Source organism: Pinus tabuliformis, chromosome J (assembly GCF_031772625.1).
Source record: "Pinus tabuliformis cultivar Carrire ecotype Pingquan chromosome J, CPIR1, whole genome shotgun sequence".
NCBI lineage: Eukaryota > Viridiplantae > Streptophyta > Pinopsida > Pinales > Pinaceae > Pinus > Pinus tabuliformis.
This window is the reverse complement of record NC_142295.1, coordinates 1609724044-1609740319: the sequence shown is the minus strand read 5'-3', so window position 1 is coordinate 1609740319 and position 16276 is coordinate 1609724044.

Below are 16276 nucleotides of genomic sequence, written 5' to 3'. Positions count from 1 at the left end.
GGACCTGTGAAAGTTCCATCACTGGGTAAGTATGTGTACTATGTATCATTTATAGATGAATTCTCAAGGAATACATGGATATATTTCCTTAAGAAGAAATCTGAAGTCTTTGATAGGTTTAAAGAATTTAAGGCTCTAGTGGAAAACCAGACAGAGAAGAAGCTAAAGGTGCTGAGTATAGATAACCATGGAGAGTTTTGCATTAAGGAATTTGAAGAATTCTGTAAGAAGTGTGGTATAGCACGACAGAAGACTACTCCATATACACCTCAGTAAAATGGAGTTGCAGAAAGAATGAAAAAGACGTTGATGGAAAGGGCAAGAAGCATGCTCAATGGTGCTAGGTTAGGACAGGAATTCTGGGCAGAGGCAGTGGAGATAGGATGTTACCTGGTCAATAGATCACCTTCATCAACATTGGAGGATAAGACTCCATCAGAGGTATGGACTGGTAAGAAACCCTCTCTCTCACATCTGAGGGTATTTGGATGTGATGCATATGTACATGTTCCAAAGGAGAAACGAACCAAGTTGGATAGTAAATCTAAAAAGTGCATCTTTATTGGGTATGAGGATGGTTCAACGGGTTATAAGCTTTGGAACCCAGTAACAAAGAAGGTTGTGTACAGTCGAGATGTGGTGTTTAGAGAGGTGAAATATGTTATTAAACATGAAGTCCAACCAAAGGAACCTAAGAAGATAGAGTTTGAGCTAAAGGAGGAAGAATCATACTCTACAATAGAGGAGGAATCAAAAGATGAAGAGCCACAAACTCCGGGTGTGAGAAGATCAGTTCGAGAAAGACGGCAGCCAGAAAGGTATAGTTCGTCTGCTTTCTATTCAAATTTTTCTTTATCTATTACTAATGATGATCCCAGAACTGTGAAGGAAGCAGTAGATTTAGAGGATGGAAAACTTTGGAAAGAGGCCATGGTTGATGAAATGGCATCTTTGCACAAAAATGAGGCTTGGGATCTGGTGGAGTTGCCGGGTGGAAGGAAACCCATTGGCAGAAAATGGGTGTTCAAGAAGAAGACAAATGAAAAAGGAAAGGTGGAGAAATACAAAGCTCACTTGGTAGCAAAAGGTTATTCCCAAGTGCTGGGAATTGATTTTGGTGATATTTTTTATCCTTTTGCCAAGGTAACTTATATTAGATTACTTTTATCTGTTGCTATTAGTTTTGATTTTGAGGTAGAATAGATGGATGTGAAGACAACATTTCTTCATGGGGATTTAGAAGAGGAGATCTACATGAAGCAACCTGAAGGCTTTGCGGTGAAGGGTAAGAAAGAATTGGTATGCAAGTTAATGAAGTCTTTGTAGGATGTGGTATCAGAAATCTGATACATTTATACGAGGACTTGGCTTCACCATAAGCAAAGAAGATCACTATGTGTATTTTAAATTAATTGGTGACCGTGTTATTTATCTGGTCTTGTATGTGGATGATATGTTGCTGGTTGGAAATGACAAAGAAATTATCTAGGATTTGAAGACCCAATTGTCCTCCAAATTCGACATGAAATATCTTGGTGCTGCAAACTATATTTTGGGCATGGAAATTAAAAGAGATTACAAAAAGAGGAAGCTCTGGTTAAGCTAGAGGAAGTATGTCGAGACAACATTGCAAAGGTTTAATATGCAGGATAGTAAACCGGTGAAGGTTTCTATTCCTATAGGTGTAAATTTATCTGTTGAACATTGTCCCAAGACACAAGAAGAGGAAGAGGATATGTCCCATGTTCCATATGCAAGTGCAGTCAGTAACCTGATGTATGCGATGGTCTGTACTAGACCAGACATTGCACATGCAGTGGGAGTATTGAGCAAGTTTACGTCAAAACCAGGGAAGGAGCATTGGACAACAGTGAAGTAGGTTTTTAGGTATTTGCGTGGCACTAGTGATTATGGTTTGTGCTACCAAGGAAGACCAGGATTGGACAGAGTTTTGGATATCTATGGCTTTGTTGGTGCAGACTGGGCTGGAGATTTGGATCAGAGAAGATCTACAAGTGGGTATGTGCTTAACCTATTTGGAGGTGCAGTTAGTTGGATGAGTAAGAAACAATCTGTAGTGGCACTATCAACTACAGAGGCAGAATACATGGCAGCCACTCATGCAAGCAAGGAAGCAGTTTGGTTGCAGACTGTAAGCCATGTTCTATGTCACTCATTATTCACTCATTACTCTCTTGATTTCGTAGCATGCTCACCTTTTGGTTGTATATACAGTGATATATTTGTCTTAATTCTTTGTTTATAACTTCACTTATTTTGTTGCACGCTGACCTTTGGTTGTATATGCAATAATTCATATGTCATTTCATCCTCTCTGATTTCACATATTTCATTTCTATTTTTGTTCATGAAGCTTTGTCATTTTTATATGCTCACTTTGTAATTTGTTTTTGAAATGACCATAGGATAGATCATTTTAAAATCAAATTTCTTATAATGACACTAATAGGGCAAACAAAAATTCTGATGGAAAAGATATTAAGTCCTTTTTCTTCAATAAAAAATGCTTATAAAATATGTTAAAAGATATGTAGGGATGTAGGATATGAAATGATTTTTTTATTTATATAGAATATATGGTAGGGTAATGGATTGGATTATTATTATGATGAAGTTAATGAAATATAGGTAGGATAAATGTAGAATGGTAATTGTAGTGGAATGCATATCAAGTTAAATTAGTTTTACAATTTCTATAAAAAAAATTCAAAAATCAAAGGTTCTAAGAGAAATTTTTTCTTACACTTACTGTACTTGTACTCCCATAATAGCTTGATGTCAATGCTAACTGATGATGTTCTTTGCTGATTCGTCTTTGATTCTTGATGATGATTCTTCAAAGATATTTTCTGATGCAATGCTCAAAACTATTTGCATGGTTTTATTACGAAACTTTCCCCTTGCTTATTTTAAGACTTGTCCTCAAGTCTTGGAATGCTGGAGGATGATTTCTACAAAATAAACTAAAGAAAAGGTAAAAGAAATTGGGTAATTCATATTGGCCAAACTAGCTGGTTTTCCAATATGAATTTGAGTTTGTGTTGTGCCAATTTCCTAGATTTTCACAACCAAACTCCTTTATTATTTTTTATATTTTTCTATTTTTTTTATTCTTTTATTTTTTGGATGGAGGTAGGGTGTAATGGACTAAGGAAGTATGAAAAGCTTATGAAAATAGGTTAGGTTGAAGTCATGGTCTAGTAGTAAATGGATAGATAGATAGATAATAAGTCTGGACTTCAACATGCATGATGGTGGAGCTTAACATACAATATGGATGGTGGATGAAATCATGAACAATATGGCTTATGAAAGGCTTCTTAGCAAATGAATGTGACTTGTAATGGTAAAAAACTTGACTTCTTCTTCTGATGATTAGCTTCATGCCTTTTTCCTCAATCTCGATTCATGTTGTAGGGTTTATTGATGTTGTTGTTCAGCAACTGAAAGTAAGCTTCAAGAGTTTTGAGGTTCTTTGAATGAACTCAACATCAGGTGAATTTTCACTTTTCTTTGATTTGAACATTCGTATTCATATTCTGAAATATGAATTTTTTAAAATTTGACTTCAAAAAGTCCTTCATCCATGGAGTTCACTCCTTAATTCCTCTTATGACTTGCAAAAACATAGCATTTTCCTACAATACAATATTAGATGATGGAAGAAGAGAGGTGTACAGTATCTCTTCTTCCAATAAATATGTAAAATAATTACAAGCATTGTTTAAAACAAACCCAAAGATGATATACAAGGAAAATGTATTTGTTTACCCCTTGAGGAATGGTGGCCAACCTAGACCTCCTAGTGGTATTTTGTTGACAAAATATTTGTTTTATGTCCAATTAGAGTGATTCAAAAGACAAGTTAAATTGAATTCATATTAATACTTCCATTATAAACATGTTTTCAATTTTTTTTTAAATTATATGCTAAAAATGATGAAGAATACCATGTTTGATAGAGCTGCTTGTGAAATTTTGACTAGACCAATGGTCACTATTTTGAGTGTAACTTATTCGTTAAATATCAGATCGATGTGATTAAACTTGGAGATTAAAATAGATTCAGTTTTCTATTTCCAGTAGAAATATGTTTTTAAAATCCATAGGTTTGATATCACAAAATTTCTGATGAACAGACCTAGGAGGCAAAGTTTTACTATGCTGATTTGAAGACATGCAATCACTAAATGTGGCATAACTTTTTCATTTTACCTCCAAATGGGATGATGAAAATTGTGTATTGATCTAGACTTGAATATATATCTCCCATATAAACATGTTTTGAAAATAAGATGATTTATTATGTTAAATATTCCAACGAACACTTAATATCTAGAATTGTAATCATGCAGATTCTTCGACACACAGCTAGTATTGTTAGAATAACTTTGTCATATGATATCAGATTACGGTGATTCAAATTGATTTGGAATCTATATTATAATGGCTATATTCCCTATAAATATCATGTTAAAATGTTTCCATTAGACCCCTCAAATAAAGTTTGTACTAACACTGTCCTCAAAATTTTCCCTTGAGACCTAATTTTTATTTTGATCATATCATTTTGATTGTGATCCAAACTGAAAATTTTAAAATGGATTTAAAAACTAGATTTCAAGAGATACCTTATTTAAAAACATTTTTTGAAAATGATCCTATATGGTTACCCAAAATAGGATTGTTCTCATTGCATTTTGCCATAAAAATCCTTCCAAACGAGTATTGAACAATGATTTGAATAATTATTCATGAGAGTTTGAACAATAAGTCTTATTGTGAACTCATTCTACCTATTTATTTATTTATTCTATTCTATCCTACTCTGTCGTAAAAAAAAATCATTCTCTTAAGTATAAGAGAATTTTCAATGCATCTATTTGCGTAACAATATCATAAGTAGAATCACATCCAAGTTTGAAAAATATACCTTAATGAATGCTTGGACATGAAAAATTAGTTGATCATAAAGATTCGATGTTAAATAATATTGAAAAATGGAGTGGTGTTGTGGCCTAATGACTCACTGAAACCAAGATTTGAAATGATCTTTGTTTGTTTGGTTCTCCTTAATTGTCATATCACAAAGTTCTTCTTGTGGAATGTGTTCAAAATCATGAATGCACAAAGGATCATATGCTAGATATTCTTGAATTTCTAGCTCTATTGTTTGAACTTTATCACATGTGATCCATAACTCATTGATCTCCTTACAAAGATAACTAGAAGAATCTTCTAGGTTCTCTTCTTGTGGATCCTTTTCATGTATGCTTTGTTCCTCTTCTATCTTTTGGAATAAAGATTCATCCCTATTGACCATTCTAAATTGTGGACAAAGGTTTAAGAAGATCCTTGTGGTGGCATACCCTCCTTCTCTAAATGAGTTCTTTAACATCATGTTTTGTAGATCTTTGTTTTGCAAATGGATTTTGTAGTTAGTGAGTTTTTATTAGTGGTTGGGGGTTTTGTTTTGGGATCTACCTTTCTAATTTCTATATCTAAGCATGAATAACTATAACTAAAAAAAAAACTTAATTTTTGTTGTTTTTGTTATATTTTGTGTTTTTTTATCTTCCTATTTGACTCTGGCTAAGTATGCTTCCCCGACAATGACGCCAAAAATTTTGAGTCAATTTACTATGAAAATTAACACAAGTATTTAATTATCAATCCAGGCTTGTAAGCTTGGAAGCATGTCCAAAGTATATGGATTTTAGCTGTAGTCAATTTTAGAAGATGAAATATAAATATTGGAGGAAATGCATATTACAAATATAAAATCTTATTAAGTAATTTCTGATTCACTTTATGTAATATGTACGGGATGAGGCTCCTAACTTAGGAGAACTAGGTTGTCCTTCCCTACAATATTACTTCCATGAAGAGAAATCCCAAATCACTAATTAACAACAATTTATGACGTAGAAGATGTAAGAGAAGGGGCTCCTAACTAAGGAGATCCAGGCTATCCTTATTCACATTTCTATTCTATCATTGTCAACATTGCTTTAAAACAAGAAGTTTAGAAATAACTTTAAACAAGGAAAAGATGATGAATTTCAATTATAGTTCCTGATCAAATAAAAGGAGAATTTAAATTAAATTATTGTTTGTCCCTTCATATGCATATTAGAATTAAACCAATATTCATCTAGCAATCATAATAAATCTTCACACATCTAAATACATCTGAGGCAAAAACTAGTTTATGAAAATTTATGCTAAATTAACCAAGAAGTGCACTTAACTTGGTTTGGGGGCCCTCCATCCTTGCCTTGCACACTTGAATAAATGTCAGCTATAGCAACTTCAGTCAAGCACCAAGCATGAACAACAAATAAAAATGAAACAAGTTCTTCAATTAACTTTCAGTCTTCAAAGAGTCTCAATATCAGATTATACAAATTCTATCATCGTCAAGCCTTCAATGGTCTTGGCTTCAATAGAGAAATAATAAACAAACTTGGCTAAAATGTCTCTAACAGTCATATCTATCCTAATCCCATCTATCTTGGTCAAATCCATCCATTCAGTTACACAAAATTTGGAAAATCCCCAAAAATACTAAATTTGACCTATTTCCTAGGGATTTCTTGAAAGACAGGTCAAGTTTTACCAGTGTTGACCGGGCATGTTTTAGCTTGGTTTGACTGAACCAATAGGTATACATCCATCATTTGTTCCCAATATTTCCATATCTATGCTCAACTTGTGCCCGGGTGTCCTGCAAGTATGACTTCAATGGAGCCATTACGGGAATTTTTAGTTCTGTCCAAAAATGCACTTAAAACCTATTTTTTGCAAAAATATCTAAAAATTGAAAAACATAATTTATATACCTAAATATGCATAAATTGGTCAAAATAAGGTGTATATGGATGGTATATGGTTGAGAATGATGGAAATTAGGTGTATTTTAATAAGAAAAATTTGATCAAAATCAAGGGCCAACAACAAACCTATCACCATGATGCCACATCATACTAAACAATGGAATCTCAACTCATACATAATGATGATATAATAAAAAATACATAGATGTAGTAATCGTCATACAACATCTCATACATGGTCATGTCATATGTCATCTCTATACAAGGTAGGAGGAATCAGTACATTTTATGCATGGTTGCCCAATTTTTTCAACCAACTATTAGTGGAAACCAAAAACATATATATGGATGAAAAATGTGCTTCTTTCACTTAGAAAACATATGTAAAGAAAAAACAAATAACTAAGTGAAAACAATGAAGAATATGCGAAATATCACATGTAAATATCATACCATGCATAACTCCCCCTGAGCTCAATAGACCTCCAAGAGACAGGTTGATCCTGTGGACCTGAATGTGCATGAGGATCAAAATAACTCATCAAGTGTTACTGCAATAAAATATTACTCATCAAGCAACCAAATTCTCCCCCTGAGGTTGTGTACCTCTCATAAATTTTGCAATCCTCAATAAGTATTCAAGAAATAATCATGGACTGCAGGAGGGGATTCTCTTCACTACTTGAAGAGTTGTTTCTCCTTCTTTGTCCACATGGTCTTTGGTTGCTTCTTTTATTCCTTCATCTACTTATTTTCTTCCTTCACTAGTTTTCTAGTAGGTCCTCTTTTCTTTTGTTTCTTCTTTTGATTTTGGCTTGTGTAACGGGGAAACATACCATCTCTTGCCATATGGCCAAAATTATGGCATGTATAACACTCCACATGGCCAAGAGGATCATATCTTCTTTTGTGCATGCTAGATCTAAACCTTACATGAAATATGTCTCTTGTCCATCATTTAGACCATGAATCTATCGCCTTTTGGCCAAACAAGTGACATGAGTAACAATAACCATAGAAATCACAATAATACCTTTTGGCCAATCGTCTTGGTTGGCGATATTGTTGCAGTCTCTGTTGATTTGATCTATACATTCCACTCCAGTAATTAGCTGCAATATGCCCAAATATGTGGCAGCTGTAACATTATACCTCATATATCGAAGAAACAAAAGGAATTTGCTTCCTTTGTAATCTAATAGAGCTGCCATTGTCATCTCTATGAGCAAAAGGTTTTCTGAATGAAGGATCTCTTTGAAATTTTTTTCTGTGTTTCTTATTTTGTTGCTTGATCGGCTTTTGGTTCTGCTTCATGTTTCCTTGGTTTTCACTCTTACTGTTGTTATTGTTTGCTACAAGTTTCTTAGGTTCTTCTTTGATATTTTTTCCTGCATGCAAACTAGATTCACCCTTTTGAAATCCAATACCAGATCTATCCAATGGTGATCTTTGGATCTCAAGAAAACTATCCAATGCCACATTGCTCTTCTCCATCATCCATTTTTTTCTTAAGGAAACCAAGTCAGCTTTTAATTTCTCACATTCATTTTAATTATCTTGGTACTGCTTCCTCATACCTTCCTCAACTTTTTCCGCTTCTACCAATTTAACTTTTATGCTCACAATCCTTGAGCTTGACCTCCTTATCATCACAAATCTGCAATAATTTTTCTTGATCCTTGCATGTAGCTATTAGTCTGGAAATCCCAACTCTAAGCACCTTAATATTATCCTCATCTTCACTAGGAACTTTAGCATGATTAAAAATCCAAATCATCAAAATTACAACTTACCAAAAAACCATTAATATTTATACCTTTAGGGTCAGTATTTTATGATTTCTTATCATCATCCACTCAGAATCATGTGCACTTGAAGAATGAGACTTTTGTGTTTGATCTTCTTGTTTTTGAAAGCCCTTCTTCTTGTTCTTCTTCTTATTGCTCTTCTTCTAATTTTCCTTATTATTGTTAGTACCATCTCCATGTTGGGTTGTGTTATATCCTTTCCACGACTAGCCCACGTAGTTAACTGGGGGTTAGAGGGGGGGCAGAGTCCCCCCTTTGTTGCGCCGATTCTGTAGTGGGGGTGGTCACAGGGGGTTTGAGGGGTGTAGGTAACCCCCCTCTATGGGGTCTGGGGCAGCGCCTTGGAAAATTTTATTTCTTGGACCCTATATTAGGTTAGGCGGACCTACCTATGGTTTTGTGCATGATTTTCGCACATGGTTTTGGACACGATGGTTTTTGGTCCATGGTTTTGGACGTGATGGTTTTCAATCCATGGTATTGGATGCTTCGACATGTATAAATATGTATTGTAACATTGAAAGGAACATAATGAAAAATCAAGCTGGTAGTCCCAGTTTTGGGATCTAGGGGAAAATCTTTGTGTATATGTGTTTTATGTGTTATGCTCTCGCATTGTTTATTTTCTCTGTTTTAGAATTCGTATGCAAGTAATTTCTGTATAGGGTTAAAACTTTCATTTGGTATCAGAGTAGTTTTGGCTTCAAGGGGATGCCTTTGTTGCTGAGGGGTTTCGCTCGGGCCTATGGTAGACCTTGTTTAGTGGGAGATCTACGAGATCGATTCTGGTAGTGAAAGAAGATGGTGAGCAGTGAAAGATAGAGATCAAGAAATTTAATGGTCAGAGTTTTGAGTTGTGGAAACTCAGGATGGAGGATCTGTTGGTGGATAAAGATCAGCGGATCATGGTAGATCTGGGTACTAAACCAACAGGAGTGTCCGATGAAGAATGGAATAAGTTGGATCAGAAGGCAAGGAGCACAATACGATTGTGTGTCTCAGATTCAGTATTGTTGAATGTATCAGGGGAAGCTACGACAAAGGCTTTATAGGACAAGTTAGGAGCTTTGTACCAATCTAAGTCTCTGGTGAATAAATTGTTCCTGCGGAAAAAGCTGTATAACCTGAGGATGAAAGATGGAGACTCGGTGACAGAGCATCTGAACGCATTTAATACTGTGGTAAGTCAGTTATTATCTATTGATATTAAAATTTCAGATGAAGATAAGTACATCAGTTTGTTGTGTTCTCTACCAGATTTGTGGGATAGTCTGGTTATTGCAATAGGTAGCAATACAACTGCCTTGTAGTTTGATGAAATAGTCTCATCCTTGCTGACGGAGAAGATGAGACGGAAAAATACGGAGAGACAGAATGGTGATGCCTTGTCTGCAAAAGGACGGTCCCAGAACAGAAACAAAAATAAGTCATCGAGTGGGAGATCTAAATCTAGAGGGAGATCTAATTCTCCAGGAAAACCTGTAAAGGTGGTGTGCTAGAAATGCGGAAAGGAAGGGCACTACAAAAGGGACTATAAATCTAAAGCTCCTGATAAAGGAAAGGGATCTAATGATGCTCCTTTTCCAGAGGCTAAAACCACCTTAGATGAAGGTGGGGATCTGTACTTGGCTTCTTCAAGTACACATGTAGATCATGAGGCATGGTTGATTGACTCAGGTGCATCCTTTCACTTCACTCCCCATAGAGAGTAGTTCTGCGAGTATGAGAAATACGATGGTGGTGATGTCTTCTTAGGGGATGATAGGAAGGCTAGAATCATTGGTCACAGAAAAGTAAAGTTGAAGTTGCAAGGTGGAAGGGTTAGAACACTTCTGGGTGTTCCACATATTCCTGCATTGGCCAAAAATCTAATTTCCGTAAGCATGCTGGATGATGCAGGTGTAAAAACAATGTTCGAGAAGGATACCTGCAAGATGGTTCGGGGAGCACTAGCATTGATGCGAGGAGTTTGTTGGTGTCCAGGTATGAACAAATTGTACACTACTTTTCCTACATTAATGTATCAATCTGGGTGCGTATTCTTTTCAAGGCAACACGCAAGGTATATGTAGTGGCAAGGTTACAATCTGCCCTCAACCAAGGGTTCGTGATTAGCAATCAAAACATTGTTGAAATAGAAGTAAAACTCAACTGCAGAACGTAAAAAGGTATTCACAGTTATCTAAGAGATTTGTAACAGCGATAAGAAATAAACATAGCAATAGAAAATACACAACACAATGAAACAGGCAGCACCTGATCAGAAGAGCAGGCCCAGCTCTCTGATCAGGGCTGCGTTACTCACACCGAGCGATAGATTAGCAAAAGGGTTGATATATTATTAATCTGAATAATGTTGTTACAATACCATACATGGGTCTCCCCTTGATACAGGAATGACCCATCTTTTATACAATACAAAGGAGAATAACTCTCCAAAAAAACTGGAAAATATATGCCCAAAGATATACATCAGTTCTATTGCACCACTAGTGCCGAGAGAGTAAGAACAGGAATGGTCAAAAACGGTTTGAGAGCAGCTACAATTAGTTATGTTGTTTCGTCGTGGTCGATCAGCTGCTGTGAATCGCCAAACTGCTGTGATATGCTGCACGATCAACACCTGCACTCCATAATCTGTGGTCATCACAAGTTTTAGTGGTTCAGGTAGGTAGAAACCTTCATGACTCTACTTCATTAACTAATTATCCAAAGAGACAATAAAGGGGAATTACCTCATAATGTTACACAATAAATATATGCGAATGAATGAACAAATGATGAAAAGAGGAGTGGAAATGCAGGGAAAAGATAGGCCAATTTGGTGCCCAACATCTCCCCCAAACTAGCCTTTTGCATGCCCTCGTGCAGCTCGCCATCTCCGTAGGTTTGGGTTGGATAGGCTGCATGCTTCCTGAAGCCGGGAGAGATCATATTGCTCAGCCATTTCTGTTCCTGGAAAATTGAACCCTTCTGAGAGGAGAACTTCCTTCCACCAATCATTTGGTACATTATAGGCTGGGGTGTAGTGTTCTGCTGGTAGCCATAGAATAGGGTACTAGAATCGAATTCCCATCCATCGGACCCCACATGTTTGGATGCACGCCACATATCTTGGCACACTACTAAGTGCTCGTGCAAAATTTGGTGCTCCAAACAGTTCTCTGTTCCAGACAGATGTGGGTGACATCATCCACCTCTTCTAACAACTATCCACGGCCTCAGCTTGAAACATGACCAATTTTTTGACACAGAGATCGGTGCACCACTTTTGTGTCCTAAGCATCCGTTCCTTGTTTCCCATAATTTCCAAAAATGTAGTGTGCATATTATACATAGTCACTGATCTCTCGGGTTCTCCTCTTACCATAAAAGGCTTCATGGCCTGATTTGACTCGAACATGTTAGAAGCCTTTTTCCAACTTATCTGATTAGAAGTGTAAGAGGTGAGGGCCCTTAAATGAATGTCCCTCACATATGGAACCAGATTAAATTCTCTCTCAACACGCAAGAGATACCCATGCATATAAAGCTCACACATCAAGTGTTGAGTTGGCACATCATGGGCTCTCAATATTCAGAGGAATTGTACACTGTCCTCAATCTCGTGACTAATTTCTTTCTGGATGCTTTCCAAACAAAAGAAAAGAAAGCGCTCATGCAAAAATAAAGAGTAACAGGAAGCAGGAGGGCGACATGCCATCGCTTCCTGTGCTAAATGGAGCATCTGCTCTTTATCATCTTTTAACTCCGATACATGCCTTTCCAGTTGCTCCACCTTGAATTGCTGCTTTGCATGCCTCAGTCGCATTATATCAATGCACTCTACATATTCAAAGATATCCGTGGATGCTCACTCTTGGGCTTTCTTAGCTTCATTCTGATATTGCGCTGCGGTGGATTTCTAGGTATGTACCTTAGTCGACAAAGAAAACTCCGGCCATCAAACAAGTATTCTATCGAGTTTGTCTGAGTGGCAATAGAAGTTGTTGCCACTTCATCTACCTGCGTCCCTGCTTCAGTCGTCATTTTGGGCTTCTTAGCCCACCGCTTATATTTCTTCACTTGTTTCTTCAACCGACCATCTATTTCCTCAGCCCCTTAACCTATGTTTTAAGTCGCATCGTTTATTTAAACTGAAGCTGATATTTCTACTTCATAGGCAGCCTTCATTGTTCACACAACTACACCCATTCTTGTTTAACCACCACCTCATCTGGTACTACAGCTAGTTCGATAGGTGGTGATTTACCCGAGGGAGTATCCACAGGGTTACTCGATGAGGCTTCCTTGCTTGGTTTCTATTCACGGGTTCCTTCCTTCCTTCCTTCCCTCATTTCAAAAAATCTGCCTCTTCCTTTGTTCTGGGTTCTAGAGAGAGGTCTCTATGGGGATTTGTGGCCAACAAGCCTGTGGCAGCTGGTCCCTTCTTTGACCCATCATATTTCAAAATTGGCAGAACAACCACCTCCTCTTCTGTATGTCGGGCAGAGCGAGACACCCTTTCCCCTTTCGAAATGGAAAAGTAAGAGGAAAATTGAAAGAAATCTCCTACCTGATCTATCTCGGCCCCAGTTGTGGTCTCAAGCTCTTTCCCTCTGTATGCAGCATCTCCACTCCGAGTTAAAACCCCTGCCTATGCAGTCCCTTGTTCTGAGGTTGATGTTGGTTCCTGTGGAACAACGTCAATCCCAACATTTAATTCCTCTGTGGTCTCAAAAGTCGGACAGGTTGATGGTGGTTCTTGTGGGACACCACCTTCCATGTCTAGCATTTCTTGAATAGATGATGTTGGCACTATTTCTTCCAGTGCAATATTGATCCAGATGGATTCTTTCATAATCACATTGATTCCATCCATTAAACCGTTATCCTCTTCTTCTGTTGGTCCCATAATTCTTTTAGCTTCGAGCCCTTTTCATTCTAGTTCTTCCTCCTCCATTGGTTCTACGATCGAGGGTGGTTCTTGTGGGACACCCCCAGCTACAATATTAATGAATTCCTCCACCTCAGCCTAATGTGGTTCCTCTTCGCTTATTATAGTGCTACTGATTTTCTCTACTGGCTCTATAGTCGAGGTTGATTCTTGAAGGACAGCCTGGGTCGTGGTGCTAGTGGCCCTTTCTATATTGGCCCCTTGCTGCAACACTTCTTCTTCCATTGGTTCTGAGGTCGAGGCTGGTTCTTGTGGAGCAGCCTCAACTGTCCTCCCTGGTTCACACTCCTGATTCTGTTCCTGCTCTTCAAGTTCCATCTCCATTTCCTCTGGTTCCTCTTGATCTATGTATTCATCCTCTACTCTGGTTCCTTCCTCCATCGCTTCTAGCTCTTCCTCTCTAGCAGCTCTAGCAGCCATTATTTCTTCCTCTGTAGAATCTCAGAATGTTTCCCATGGGATTTGAAATTGACCAATTGCATGCATGACTAGCAGCCGGACCAGGCCATGGTTGGTAATGACTACTGCCACTTGTCGCGAACGCCGAGCAGAGTGCACCATCAGCTGGAGACTTCTTAACAGGAAGAAAGGCATATTCAATGAGAAGGCTTCCACCTGTGGGAACTGGAGGTGAGCCAATATTCTAAAATGGTATTTAAACATGGTGGTGTACCTCTCCTCACAGGTTATGTATCTCATTGCAAAACTTGCTACCTCATGCCATGGGTGTGGTAATGAATTTCGGTCGTACCCCCGACCCTTCTGAACAACATTTTCTCCAACCTGTAAGAATTCTTCGGGAAACTTCGGAAGGGCGGTTCTTTATGAAAACCATTTCTTCCCCTGTTTGGGTAGCCTGCTGACCTCTGCAATGGTTTCTTCTGTAACAGGGATTTCTATCCCCCAGACCCGAGATATATCTTCTTCTAGATTGAATGCGAATTCAATCGCGATTGCCTCATTAAATCCTTGTAACCTGTCAAAATAAACGTTCCACCCTGCATTTTCGAAGACCTGCCATACCTCCGGATTGTTTCTAACCATTTTCGTATCCTCCGGCTCATGGTGCACAACCAACCAACCTATCGCTGTAAGAACTGGATCAACACGATGGGTACAGTTGGCTGGTAGGGGGAGAGTAACAATAACCCAACTGACGATGGAAATATTATTAGCATGGTGGCCGCGGGGTGAAAGGATGATAATATTGATTGGTACGCTTCGAAAAACGTAGAAATTAATGGTAGGGTGTGGCAGTACAAGTGAATGATTATGGCAATTGAATACAACGTACTGGGGAAATGATCGGTAAATTCCTTGGCGTATAATTTAAAATCCCAATGCGTGGGAATCATGATTACAAAATCGCACAATTTTTGGTTTCCATTTTCATTGGATTTGGTAATGATGTGATATGATTACAATTTTAGGTACGCCGTCATTTCTTTATGACAGGAGTAGCAACAACAGTGGAGTAACAGCACTGGCAGAGTAACAACAACCAGTGGAGTAGCAGCAACAGTGGAGTAATAGCACCAGTGGAGTAACAACACCGACAGAGTAACAACAACGACTGTTACTTGAAAAATTTCTACGTTTCTCATTGTCATAATTCAGTTCTTATTCCTGCAAAAATACAAACAAGTAAGTAGTAACATCATATTTTTTTATTTTTTTTTAAAAGGCAGAGGGAGCATCTTTGCACCAACAACCATCAAACCAGATGTATCAAAAAGATGTTTTATGAAGGAATCTTTAGACGTTGGATGGTGGTATAACTTTAGACTGTGTCCGTTCACTAGGAAGGAAGTACGATTTTCATCTAATATAACCAATCTAACTGTGCCATTGGTGAATACAGTGTCCACTTCATAGGGTCCCATCCAATGAGTGCAAAGCTTTCCTTTAAAATATTTGAACCAGGAGTCATATAATAATGCCCAGTCCCCTATATGAAACACCTTATTCTTGATAAATTTATTGTGCCATTTCGTTCTCTACTGTTGGACATCAGTAGTTCTATGGATAGCTTCTGAACGAATCTCGTCTAACTCATTGAGTTGTTCCAGCCGGTGTTTCTGGGTCTCTGATAAGTTCAATCCCACTTCCACAGTTGTTCTAAGTGTACTGATCTCAAATTCAACCAGAAACAAGGGAGATTTCCCATAGACAAGCTCAAATGGTGAAAACCCAGTTGTATTTCACCATGTTGCCCTATACACCCAAAGAGCTTCTGGGAGTTTCTATGACCAATCCCGGTGATGACTTGCTATAGTTTTTGTCAAGATATTCTCCAACACTTTGTTTGTACTTTCTACCTGTCCATTTTCTTAGGGACGAAAAGGAGTTGTCACTCTGTGTTTGACCCCATATTTCTACATAAGCCTCTCTATCATGTGGGATGTGAACTATGCTCCTCCATCTGAAACAATTTCTCTCGGGGTACCATATTGGACAAAAATTTCTTCAAAAATGAAATCTGCCACCACCTGTTCTGTTGCTTTTGCAATCGCTCTGGCTTCCACCCACTTAGTCACATAATCAGTACAAACGAGGATGTGAACCTTCTGATGGGAAGGTGGGTTGATGGGTCCAACAAAATCGATGGCCCATTTCTCAAAAGGTTCTAGGACTATATAGGGTTGTAATGGCATTTCATTTGATTTCCCAGGTTG